We start from the raw sequence: 13,404 nt of genomic DNA on the forward strand, positions 1-13,404 counted from the left end.
CACATCTAATTGAGATTTCATGCCCTATTTTCTCAGAGATCCGAAACCTCGTTCTGTTCTACTGCAAGCACTATTTCCCCAAGGAACGAGATGAAAGAAATTGTTTTCAGGTTTTATTTGGTTTTTGTTGCTTTAAGGGTTGTTTTTTTTTTTCTTTCACATTGCTAGAGCAGCTTTTCAATAAAAATGCTTTTTTTTATTGTTCAATAGACAAAGTGACTGCAGTTGATTTGGTTTTTCTGAAAGGTAGTGAAATAAATGAATTCCAATAAACTTTCTGTTTCTTTCATCAGAATAATTCATTCGACTGCATGCATAGATTTGTCATGATTGTTGCAAAAAAAATAAATAAAAAAATAACTGCAATACTTTTCACAGCTGCTCTCATTCTGGTTCATTTTCTCATCTGACCATCACAGAGTGCCTTCAGCTGTTCAGTCAAAATGTTTGACAAGGGATTTAAAAATTGATAATGCTCCTTTCAGTGTCCTTGACCTTGAATATTTGATCTATACATCTATTATATTTCAAAAATTCTATGTCTAGCTTTTCTCAGGTCTCTGAGGTCTGGAACAAAGCCTGACGTAGTTTATTTATGGCATACATTTTGGCAAAGGGCCATGTAAAACAGTGAAAAACACAAAATAATTAAGTTTCAATAAAGTCAATTTGTCCCATATAGTAAAGCCCATATCAGTTTGTCTAGCTGTATTATGGGCTACCATGTCACACTGTCATTCTTATCTTTGTGGTCCCTGTGCTCCTGCAGTGACATCACCCAGTCTTGCATTACATAGCCGTAACAGTCACAGTGGGAGCACCAGCTTCCCAGCAGGACCCATATTGGATGCTCCACAATCAATGACATCATGCACAAGCATCAACCTCAAATACCATAGGGAAATATACAAAAAGGGGTAGTGATCTCAGCCCCCCCCCCCCCCCCCCCCCCCCCCCCCCACCCCCCCCCCAAAGGCTTTTTTTTTTCTGGTGTGAAGCAGGTGACATGACAGAAAGACATTAGCAGCACAGGAGCAAAGACATTAAGTGATTTTGTACTTTGGAGTTTGAGATTTGATGTTCTTTCTGTTTGTTCTTTTTCTTTTTCACGCTTCACGTCTTCAGTGCTTACATAAAAAGTATGGAGAAAAAAAACTACCAAGTTACCTTGAATGAAACATTTTTTATATTCAAGGAGGTTGAAGTACAGTAAAGACATATAAAAGAAGAAATGATGAATGCATAAACTATTCTTTTTACATCATATATAGTACCTTTCTCTGTGCTGCTAATACTTTGTAGAATAGGAATATAAGTGTTTATAATACTGAGTGCTTCTATTATATAAGGCACAGTATGTGCTTTGATGGTCAAGGCAGTTGTTCAAGACTGGAAAGAGTGGTGGCTTATGGAGCGACTACTGCTACCAAAACATCGTTCCTTGCTCTAATGTACTTCAAGTGTTTTTGTTGTTGTTACTTCTGCCAACAAGGTTATTTTTTCACTAGTATCTGTTTATTTGTCAGCAGAATTACGCAAAAAGTAATTAACCCATTTGCACAGAACTTGGTGGAGGGATCGAACGTGGGCCAAGGAGGAAGCCCGTTACAGTTTGGGGCAGATCCACATCATTTCCTATGTTCCTATGTTTCCAATTTTTTTTCTCTGAAGTCTGGTTTATCTAGTTTGACATTGACTTTGGTGGAGGTTTGCACTCTCTGAATGTCCTTCTGCTTGTTGTTGTTTTGAATATATTCAAAGAAATATTATAAGAAGTCATCTGTAAACAGCTCAGACATTTCTGCCCCAGTTCTGCTAAATGAACATTCAAGCTTTAAAGGATCCAGCAGGGTCACGGTTTATCAAGTCTGTCTTAAAACAATAGTCAGGTGCCCATGTGAACACTGCAACAGGCTTTTTCTTGCTGTAATCATACCTGTTGTTCATACTGGCCATGAAGAGATCCTCTTATAATGCACTTCCAAGGTGAGTGATCCAACAACTGGGACAACAGGCCCACAGGCACCATCCAAGGCAAAAATGTGTTCAGACATTTGCCTGAAGCTGACTGCTTCAGCGGTCTGAGTTAGACAATAAAGTGGATACAGTCTTTTTATTACAAAATTCCGCATTTGTGATTTGTCTCCACCTCATATTAACTTCAGATTAAGTCTGGATTACATTTATACACATTTGTCACCCATCTCTTACACTGGAAGCATGTTAGAGAGAACAGGAGCGGTGATTACACCGGGCAGAATCTGTTCTGATGATCAAATGTGCACAAACTGGCTGTTAAAAGAAAGACTTAAAAAACTGTGAACCTGTCCTTTAACCATTAATCAGACCAGATATCTTAATGGTGATTTTGTGACAGCCCTGGACTAGTTTAATCCTTTCCTGTGATGCCTTAAGAGTGAAAGTGGCTATTTTTTTTAATGTTCAATGTCAATTTTTCATACAACCGATGACAGTTTAGTGGATGTTTATGGCATTTTCTCTGACAGCTGTAAATCACAGAGTAACCCTATGATTGTGATTTCACTGGAAGTAACATGAAAAGCTGCTTCCATACATTACTTCCACTGGTTAAATACAAGATTATTTGCAGCACAAAAATAGAGTTTGTGTTTTACAGCAGTGAATAGAAACCTCATTCTGGTACAAGGCCTAAAATCTTACATCATAGTTGTATCATGTGGTGATATATGAACTGTGCTGAGTTTGAAAGGGTGATAATATGAATAAAGCTGTGCTAAATAGAACTATTGTTGTGCTAAGAAATAACTGAGCAAAGCTGTAGTATGTCCCCTTTGAGAGCCCTTGACAAAACTGTGGACATGCCAGTTCACAACAATCGGTACTGTCCTGTTTAACACTCAGCCTGCACCTCTCTCTGATCGCAGCAGGGCTAAAAGTGGAAAAGACACATTCAAAGAGATATTTTACCGCAGTTTTGCTTATTACCCTCTTTTGCAGCCTTTCAGGAAGCTCATCTTGTCATATTTTTGTCCAGTCCCAGCAGGGAGCGTTAATAATCACCTCCATGCAACGCTGAGACCATTGTCACACAAGTGGCTCCAGCGCGGGGGACGGTAATGTCTCAGAGGAACCGCTATTGACATCTCAGTCTCTTTGCTAGAAGCTATTGTAGAGACAGAACGCCTGTGTGTGATGAAATGCGGGCCTGTCACGCTCGCAGGTTGCCAGTGAGTGTGCAGGGAGGCCGTGGAGGTCAAGAGAACTCACCCTTGACATTTAATAGCAGGAGGTGGGACCCACTGGATCAGTCATACAGATTATCAGTGAGCAGAGACGAGATGAGAGGATCCAAATGGAGAGGGGATGGAGTGCACCTCCGCACTGCAGGTGCTGTTTTTTTTTTTTTTTTTACTTCATCACTGTGTTCAACTGTACAATCAACTGTCATTAATAAAATACGTTTTTCATCACCATACCTTAAATAAACACGAGTGGGGTTTCTAGTCATTAATTTTCACTCACTGTTTGTTGTCGGCCGCCATTTGGATTAATTATGAGCGTTTTCCTTTGAAGTGTGCTGTGGTGGAGAATTATTTTTGATCTTTTAGTTTAAGTAAAAGTAGCAGTACCACAGTTTAAAAATACTCCGTTACAAGAAAAAATCCTGCATTAAATATTGAAGTTTAATTTGAAACAGCATTTGCATATTACATCTGGCTGAAGTGGAGCCTGCATTAAGTACCGTGTGCTGCTGGGTACTGGAATCTATCATAGTGTGTCTCACTTTATAAGCTGAGCACATGATTTGTTTGTAAAATTTTAAGTTGAAAAGTATCTGCAAGATAAAGGTAATGAAATTTGATGTGGTATGTGCCATTTGATGTTTTGGGATTTATGAGTGACTCGGGCAGAGGACAGCGCCCCCTGCTGTGCCTGATTGTTGACCTGGTGACTCTCAGTCTCGCCTGCTCAAGTGGTTTGAGACTTTGGTGCTCCACATTACAAAGACAGATTAGGTTAATGACCCCGGCATTGACCTGCCTTCCCTCCAAGGGGGTCTACATATTACACGTTTGTTCATATTTGTGGCCCTGAAATATAGTTGGCTATCTGATCCCCAGTCTGGTGCAGATGCTAGTGTTTCCTCTCCATTAGAGTCAAAATACTTTACAGTAAAGAGTCCCCTGTTTGCCACCTTTTAGCCCATGATCAGTAGGTTCTGTGCAGCATTACATAACTGTAGCACTCTGAGCTCTTGCAGCCAAAATTCTCTAATATTATTGATTTTTTTTTTTTTTTTTAACTTAATTTAATTGAATTTGAATCTACTTAACTCTTGTTTCAAGAAAAGCCTTTATGCTTGCAATGTCAGGTTCTTTATTTCATCATCCTTTATAATAAAGTGAACGTCTTAATCTCAATTTCCTTTTTTTTTTTTTTTTTCAGAGATATTCCTTTAAGGCCACACCCCCCAGACAGCCTGTCATGGGTGTGGTCAGGAAGCAGTTTGCCACACCACCAGGCTCCAGGTGAATCTTAGAACAGGAAGTTCAGTTGATGAGAGCATGATGTGTGTGTTAAATGTATAAAACAAAGACTGCTGCTCTACCAAAGAAAGTCACTGCAGCTGCAGGTTGATACACTTTATCCAGAGGGGACAGTAGCAATGTGCTAGTCATGCAGTTGTCAGTTCAACAGGAAAAAGGAAGAGACAGAGGCAGAGGAATAAGAAGGCAGTGGACTGTTGTTTGTTAGCTGTTTCATTACCATGAAGAGTATTTAAGCCTTTTGCACCTGCTAAATCCCTTTTTATCTGATTCATGAGGACCATGTTCATATGATGCATTCTAGCTGTAAAATGCCACCAATAACTCTTTTATTTGACCAGCTATAGGCTGCTTTTAGCAAAGTCAAATAGGTCCATTCTCCCACACTGTGCTGTGCTTCTTTGTCTCCTTGGTGGAATCAAAATGGTCGTTTTCTTCCTGCTGCCTGGGTGTGGTGTAGCTGGCCAGGAGCATGCTGTGAGGGCCTGAGAGGAAGATGGTGCAGGACCAAAGCTACGGGAGTCTGGTAAGATTTTCTAATGATCGTTGCCTTGGCTGCCACGCAGTGAAATCTCTTGAGCGGCATAATATCTAATACACCAGTGCAACCTCAAGCCTAAATTATTGACTGCTAGGCTGTGATACTGTCTCTGGGTGTTTAACCTAATGTAAGTCAGGCTTTAAGGAGGAGCCCAGCTGTACCTGAAGTGAAAGAGTTTGTTAAGATGACAAGAGAAATTAGCTCAGCAGCCCCTTTATTAGGTGTTAATTTGCTGCCTCCATATTTTTCCTGTCCAACTCTATTCCTGGAAACATGTCACATAGAAGTACTGGTGCCCTTACATTTCCCTGATTTATCCTGATATACTGACCCTTCTCTGTGTCTGATCTTTTAAATATAATCTACCTGGCCAGTAAGCCTTCCTGACATTCTTTTGAGACACACTTTCACAAATCACGATTAAAAATAGGGCCAATAGGTCCATGTTCTTTCATTTTAAGAATTCTTATATGCTATCTAAATGCTAATGATCTAATTGATATTTGTGGGCATGAATAACTTCCCTAAAGCCAGAAAGCAGAGCAGGCAGACTTAAACATCTACTGTCAAGATGTAAAGCCTGGAAATACCTTTTTAGAAGATTGAGTTTTAATTTTTTTGATTTTTTTTTTCTTTTTGTCCATCTTAAAATGTTTGACCTTTGTCATGCAAATTCTGAGCAGCCTAAGTCAGAAAATTGGATGTAACATCAAACTACCTAAATTGATTTTCAGTCAAGCTGTATCCCAATATCACACACTATGTTTCTGATCTGTGTATGTTCAGTGACACTTGCTCTGCATCCTATTATATGCTCATGTTAATAGTACACTATGTGAGCAAGTCCAATTCAAGAGACTGATGTGCTTTATCACTTTGCACTAACAGGAAATGATGCATGGTGTGCGCCAGCAGACGTCATTCAGCTGTGACCGCAGATGGCTTACTCCAAATGTAACTTCACAAATATGCAATATCCTGAAGTGATTCTTCGTTTTTCAGTTCTTCAGATGATGCCAGAGCTGAGTTTTTTTGTTTTTGTTTGTTTCACTTATTTTCCACGTGTGGAACGGTTTTTCTCATTCTTTATTTTATTTCATTTTATTTTTATTTTATTCTGTCCCCTGGATGAGTCAGGAGGAGCACCTCCATTTTGTTTATGGACTGAACAAATACAGTATTTTGTTTAATATTTGACCTCCTTTTGTTCATTTCTAAAATATGTTGTTTGAAGGCTGTGTACTATAGATAACAATGTAGTGGAATGACAACCCCCCCCCCACACACACACACACGCACACAAAAAAAAACAAAAAAACTTTTGATATTCAAATAAATGTACGAATGTACAAACAAAATTTCCCATTAACATTTCACACACCTCCTTGCAAAACTTTATCCAGCAAAATTCCTGATTTATTTCATTTATTTTCCTGACATGTATTTTATGTCTTTAAATAAGAATATGGATTCGGATCATATCAGAAATCCTCTGAGGTGTTTTGTTTTTTTTTTTCTAAAGGTCAGCTTCTCACTTGTATATCCTTAGGTATCCCACCACTGTACAACTTTTTCATCCCCTGTATTTATGAACTGAGAGAACTTAGAATAGCATCATCACAGGTTTTCCATTATTTGTACATCATCACTGAAAATATGACTGAATGTTACAACAATTATTTTTACACCATTCATTCAATGATTCTGTGTTCTTTGTGTTTAAATGTCCCTTTCCAGTCAGTGAAGTGTGGAAGTGGTGAAGGGATTTGTGCAGATTAACATGGATGCCATTATCTTACTATTTATCTAAATATCCATGTATTTAGAAAAGCATGCACCTGAACAGACATGTAAATATGGGTATATTGGGCAATGTGTAAGATGTAATTGCATGGTTGGATTTTAAATAATACAGGTCCTATTGTGTCAAAGGCTTCCTGTAGTGATCTTATGAGCCCATAGCCTTTTTGCTGGTGCTGCTCTGCAGCTTGACATATTGAAACACTTTCTGCTACAGGCATCTCCCTTTCACTTGTATCCATGCAAGCCTAACTGTTGCTCCACCCTCTGCAAGTCGACAGAAGATGTGCATGGGATAAGTCTGCTGCCACTCCTGGTGCAACAGTGTAGTCGACCTCACCACTGTGCATTGTGCTGGCACTGCTGTAATATCACTACAAGTGAAGCTCGGAGAGAGAGAGAGAGAGAAAGAAAGCGTTTTTCAGTTGTTTAAATCATGTCAGGGGAGCACAAATTAACGCCCACCTTTGTTTCTAGCCTGCAGGTCGAGTGCTGAGGGCTGACCATTGACTGCCAGTGTCTGAGGCAGACAGTGGGAAGCATGTAGGCTGCTCCACAGCTCCTGTGGTGGAGAGCTGCGCTGTCCGCGGTGCTGAAAACCTGCTGAACGCACGGAACATGCTTTTCTGCACCGACGCAAACCGGTTTGCAGCAAAATAAATAAATAAATAAATAAATAAAAAAAATAAGACGCCGATCTCAGACAAGCGATGATGGGAGAGGGCTGAAATGGCGCAGACAGTTGAAGGGGGGGGGGGGGGGGGGGGGGGGGGGGGGGGGTGCAGGGAAAAGGCACGGTGGCCTGTTAGGAGAGTGTTTCGGGTAGTTTTGTTGCCTCATGTAAGAGCTGGAGTAGAGCACAAGCGTGAAGGCAGCACACAAAGCTGAGGTGATTTTAATAGGGCCAGTTGCTCCTCTCTTGAAGGCAGTGGCAGTAGTGGTGGCGTGGTATGTAATACATTGGTGAGAAAGGAAAAAAAAAACAAAATAACAAAAACACACACACACACAAAAAAAACAAAAAACGAAATACACTCAAGCCACGGTGTTATTCCCGCCTGCTGCGCTGTGCATCTCTCGGCGAGGCAATGTTTGACTTCAAATGCCATATTTAGGTGGGGGGGGGGGGGGGGGGGGGGGATGCTTGATCGCTTTGAGTGACTGGGGCGAGGACGAATGGCATCTTGTGATTCGGAAAGACGGCTGAGCCCAACCAGGAGCGCGTTAGAGCCAATGGTATGAGGAGCCTCAGTGTGCATAAGCGGTGGATGGAGCTACTCTAGGTATACTTCCGCGTCCAGTGCGTGCTCATGTGTAGGTTGAGTGGATGAAACGGGGAGAGCGGAGAGGTATAGGCATGCTGTGATACGGCCCTATATATTTGCCGGCAGGACTATCTTCCTTTTAAAGACAACCTCCTCCTCGCATTGGTTTCCACTCAGTGATGTCGCGTATTTGTGTGGCGCACCTGTAAAGAGCGAGACAGGCAGAAGCCGGCTTTTTTAATGATTTGATTCCTTTTATTTCTTCTGTTCTTTTTTCCTTATGTTTCATGCATTTGCTGAAAGGAAATCATTTCTGTGTTTTGATTTAATAAATATTTCATTTCCTCATTTTATCTTGTTTGTGTTGGCTTTTATGTTTCCAAGTTTGAACTAAGAGAGCGGAATCCATCAGTTTTACACGCTATTGGCCAGGTGTTTCATTCAGAGATTGTTTGCCTAAGGACGTCCATAACTTTCATTTATAGAAACGGTAAGATATTTTTTACACATTTGCTCATTCACCTGAAACATTTTTAAATCGATATTTTTATTTTTTTGGTTTTTTTCCAGCCTTTGTCAGTTCTTTGAGGACAGTGTGTAGCGCAGATCATGCATTCACTGTAGTCTCAGGCTGTCTTTTTGCATGTGAGGGCGATAGGAAAGTCACCGTGATGCATTCATGTTTCCATTGACGGCTGATTTTCAACTCTGAATCGCGGTGCCTCGGCATATCATAGACTTACACGACAGGATCAGTGGGCTACCTCCGCACATGTGCTCGCTTCAAAAACCTCCCAAGGTTTCAGACATGGACGGACGCTTTTATGGCTCCAGTGTGTAGAATGACAGGCCTTGGTGGAGTGCTGAAACGTGGGATCCGCATAGTAGTCGGTTATTTTACCGCATCTGAAGTAAATCCGTGATCATGTTGGAAATATTACACCAGTAGCGCTGTGTTATATGTAGAATTTCATGCTGGGAGTTGGACCAGTAGCTACAGGATGCAAATAACCACGTTTATTTGATTTTTTCAATCTGAGCTTTCATCAATATCAAAACTTGCATTTCTTTTTTTTTTTTTTTTTTTTTTTTTTTAGGATAAATGGCCAAATTCAAATGGGATTTAGACTTAGTGGCAGGCTACTGTGAGGGTATGTTCTTGAATAAAATGTAAAATTGCCCATAGGGCTGGAGATTCTGTCTAACTCTAAAAGGAGTAATGCTATATAGGTTAAGTGCAGCTTGTGTGTTGTACTACTTGGAGTTGCTGGATGATATTTTCTAAGTTCTGCCATGGTAGGCATATTTGTTTGCTATTTCTGAATTTTCATGCAGGTCTAAATTGCACAGTGTGGACAACCCTACACTTCCTAGTCTAAAAAAAAAAAAAATCCTAACCTTTTTCGGTTCAAAGGCAACTTATCAGTAGGTTATTGTCAGCTGGTTAGGCTTTACCTTTTATACCAACATTAATGCCAAATACATAGGCCTGTCGTGTGGGTGCAGAAATCACATCAGTGAGAAATCTAAAATAGAAACAGCAAAGCTTATAAATCCCTATCGTAACTGTAATGGATAAAATTAAACTATCTCTAATTTTGCTGGTTTCCTCTGAATGCCCATGGGACCCTCATGGCAGGCGGAGGCAGCTTTGGGGCCCTTTGCTCCAGCAGTTTCATTGTTGTATGTGCATTTTTGCAGTGGCACTTTGCTTGGCGTGGCATTCCCGTTAAGTAGCATGAAGCCAAAGTACACCTGCAGCAAATCAATTAGTTAGTAGTCTATTTCCGGGATAGAGACGGGGTCTTCGCTGATTGGCCGAGGGTCTGATTAGTTTACTTAGGGTGGCCGCGTTCCCGCCACCGCCCCCTATTCCGCTGCGCAAAGACTGCGACCAAAAGTTTGATGTCTGCAGACTTTACACCAATAAATACCCGCGACGCCGATTCAACATCTCAAGGTAAGACACCACAAAGGAGTAGTGTAAAAAACAGCAACTACCAAAATTAACTGTGCCGAAAATGTATTAGAAAATGGCATTGAACCAGTTAAGGTAGCTAGCAAAGCCGAACAGAAGCAGGCGCAGCAAACCCCCCCCCCCCCAAACCGGACATGCTGCTCGCAGAACTTCATTGGAAATATTCATGTTTTAACGTGACATGATATTTACTGGGTTTGTCTAAAATTAAGTTAGTCAAATAAATCTTTGCTGTAGTAGCGAGCGCAGAGCCGCATTTCGGTGCTAGCTACCACTCAAGACTAAGGCCATGTGATTAAAAAAAAACCTCTCAAACTGAGTTTGATAAACGCCGCAGTCCACACAAAACTGTTTGATTCGCTACGGATGTCTTGCATAAAGCTTTCTTTTGGCGGCTGTCCAAACCGCGTTCAGCTAAATGACCACGCCGCTTGCTGGTGTAACTTTAAGCCTAGCATGGAGTTGCTCCTTAAATGCTAAAGAAACTTAAAACGAATTTGGCATTTGGCAATTTAGCATCTGCTTTAGATAAACGTGTTCCGGTAGAGTTCGCTTAGTAATTTGGATTTTGCACGAACCAATTTCGGTCCCTGTTGATCTGTTGCGCAGATTACCCGCAGTAACACAGGTGTCGGTGATTAACCAATTAAACAAGTCACTTTGTAGTCCATCCAATTAGAAACGCATTATCTAGAGACGGCCACCCTTTTAAACTCCGTTGGTTTCCACGCTCAAATTTAAATATGTCTATTAAACAAAACAACTGACTTTAATTCAGATCTGTTTTTACATGCATATCTGGAGCAAAGCAGCAGGTGTACTTTTTGTGAACTGTGGTACCATTTCTAATGGTAATTATTTCCAGTCAATCTCCATCAAATCCTGATTATTTTTATTCTTTAAAGTACTAAATTTCCAGAGTATTATTACAGTAATATTGCAGTAACTTGTGAGTTTATTGTGTGCACACACAATGGCTGATCTTTTGGCAGTGCATCTGAGGGCTTTCTTTTAAAATTCAGGACATCAAACCCTATGTTCCATTGTTATCTTTGACATTAGTGGCAGTATTTTCACCTGATATCGGCACTCGCTGTTACTTGTAATAGTCGTGTCACTGTCCTCTTGTAAATGGTGAAAAGCATGTTTTTGGATTAAAGCAACCACAGGTAAAAGAGTAGGTTATTCTTCATTGCAGTTTTTGTGCTGAAAGACTGTGAAGACAGTAAAACTGTAATCTCTGATATAAACACAGGCAAATTCTTTGCAAATGGCATTTTTGTGCTTATGGATATAGTATGTGGTCTTGAATATTGAGCAGGTGAATGTGTTGAAGCCACAGGCAACTGAGTTATAGTTGGCAGTCTGCAGTGAGTAATCTTCAGTTGGTAGGTCATGAAAAGATTACATATCATCCAGCCAGCAGCTAAAAGCCTGACCAGTTAATTTACCAGGAGGCTGCCAAAACACAGGACATCTGTGGTCCTGTGGGTATAGGGGGACAGCCCAGCAAAAGGAAATTAGGTTGTTTACTGAGGATTTAAAGGTGTGATGCACTTTTTACTGCAATATGAGTAGATATCTATGGTATTCATTAGTTTGAGCATAATTTATTAGTAAGACATTTGGACATTGTAGTGTGTTGAATTATGCACTTTTTTTTACTTAACTTTTTGCAGAATCATCATGTATTGGTTTGACACAAAATGATAAATGTTTTGACCAAATGCAGTATGATTAATAGAATAGAAATGCTGTCTTTGTTACTGAAAATGTAGTTTGCTATGCTGGTTTTTGTCCAGTCACCTGAGTAAATATAATAGTTCCTTTTTACTTAGTTCTTGATATTATACGAATGCTGATTAAGTAGTGATATTATAAAATTTCCCTAAATAACAGTAATATTCAGAATATAAGAGATCTTTATTCAGAGTAAGTATCATTGCAGCTCTAATCACAGGTTTAGGTTAAGACAGGTTCAGTTTTAGATAAGAGATGCTAACATGTTCCTATTTCTATATTTATCTGCTGTTTTTAGGCATTTTTCTTTCTCTGTGTACGTGCAACTTCCACAACTGCAGCAGCCTCTGTGTTACTGAGAGGGACAAGAGATAAGAGCGGTTGTCTTTATGTATTATTGAGCCCCCCACGTTTGCCTTTCTAAATAAAGGCTGCTGACAGAGTGACTAAAATGCAGGACAGTGAGTGAACTTCCAAAGGCCACATCACTGTGCTCTGTACAGCAATGTGTGCCGCTGTCAGAACTGGGTTAGTGTACAGTGGGTGGCTTAAGCAAAAAAAAGCAATTTTGCCCCTTTGTCCTTCTTAAACGCCCATCCCCCTTTCTTTTCATAGTGGCCTCTCCCTCTACTCCCCCCACTGCAGTTGATCTAGTCTGGGCTCTGTGGATTGTGCACAGGACTGTTTTCCCTCAGTACTTATTGTCTGTTGGCCACAGGGTGGCCCTCCCTCTGCATGTGTCAGTCATTACTGGAGGCCAGCATTGCAGTGTCCCTGAACCCTGTCACTGCATCACAGAGGCTTTAATAGATCACAACATCCCGTGCTCTGCATGGGCGTGATGTAGTGAGTGTTGATTTGTGTAGTTAATGTAAAGTATTAATGTTTGGCTCTAATTGCAGTGAGAAGCAGAGTTGGTGTAAATACACTTAGCGATGTCAAAACATTATTTTTAATGGTAAATTATTGTAATGTATAAACCTAAGTTAAGTGTCATTTTTGTGTATTTATCAGGTCAATAATCTAGGACCACCAGTTGAAAACAGTCATAGTAGGTGAGGCACTTCAGAGACTGAAACGTCACAGCCTCAGTGATAAAACCCAGTAAATGAACAATCAGTTTCTTTTTAGCTTTAAACATTCTTTCCAAGTGTGTTATTAGTGTTTTTATAGTTTGTTTAGCATTTCTGGCTTTTTTCAGGTAATTCTAGAGCACTGGCATCAGTGTCTAATATTGAGCCAAGCTTTTGCATCACCCTGTCAGCCTTTTTTTATATATATCATGTGCACCTTTTTATATAATGGCAGATAGGCCAGTATCTGAAAACTATTACTATTTGTCAAACTAAGTTTCACCCTCAATCCAGTCTATGGTGTTGTTACTTTTAGAGTTTCATTATGAGTAAATTGTTAGAATCAGCATTTGTATGGATTACTTGGTATTACATACTAATTAATTACCCATAAGTTGATACTTATTCAGAACTAATAATAATTTGATCAAAACTGACAACTGAGATAACAGAGCAGCAAATATGAAGAATATTCTTT

At 40.1% G+C, this 13,404-nt stretch overlaps 1 protein-coding gene and 1 long non-coding RNA gene across 7 annotated transcripts in view; both read left to right on the forward strand.

Annotated features, from left to right (window-relative positions):
- Positions 1 to 4,364: 4,364 nt before the first annotated feature.
- On the forward strand, positions 4,365 to 6,440 carry LOC139607084 (uncharacterized). The gene is made up of 3 exons (XR_011684780.1): positions 4,365 to 4,511; positions 4,990 to 5,055; positions 5,959 to 6,440. It is a non-coding gene; the product is annotated as an uncharacterized lncRNA (long non-coding RNA).
- A 1,888-nt stretch (positions 6,441 to 8,328) lies between these two features.
- The window catches only part of elavl2 (ELAV like neuron-specific RNA binding protein 2), a 31,266-nt gene continuing 26,190 nt past the window's right edge, over positions 8,329 to 13,404 (forward strand). For 3 of the 6 annotated variants that reach the window (XM_071459395.1, XM_071459400.1, XM_071459398.1), the window contains exon 1: positions 9,936 to 10,095. The gene's annotated coding sequence lies outside the window, so the exon portion shown is untranslated. Of the gene's footprint in view, positions 8,626 to 9,935; positions 10,096 to 13,404 lie in introns of those variants that run through there. The other 3 variants (XM_071459399.1, XM_071459397.1, XM_071459401.1) reach the window with 3 other exon arrangements.

Source organism: Trachinotus anak, unplaced genomic scaffold (assembly GCF_046630095.1).
Source record: "Trachinotus anak isolate AG129_WGS33_773 ecotype Australia unplaced genomic scaffold, CSIRO_AGI_Tana_v1 ptg000023l, whole genome shotgun sequence".
Taxonomy (NCBI): Eukaryota; Metazoa; Chordata; class Actinopteri; order Carangiformes; family Carangidae; genus Trachinotus; species Trachinotus anak.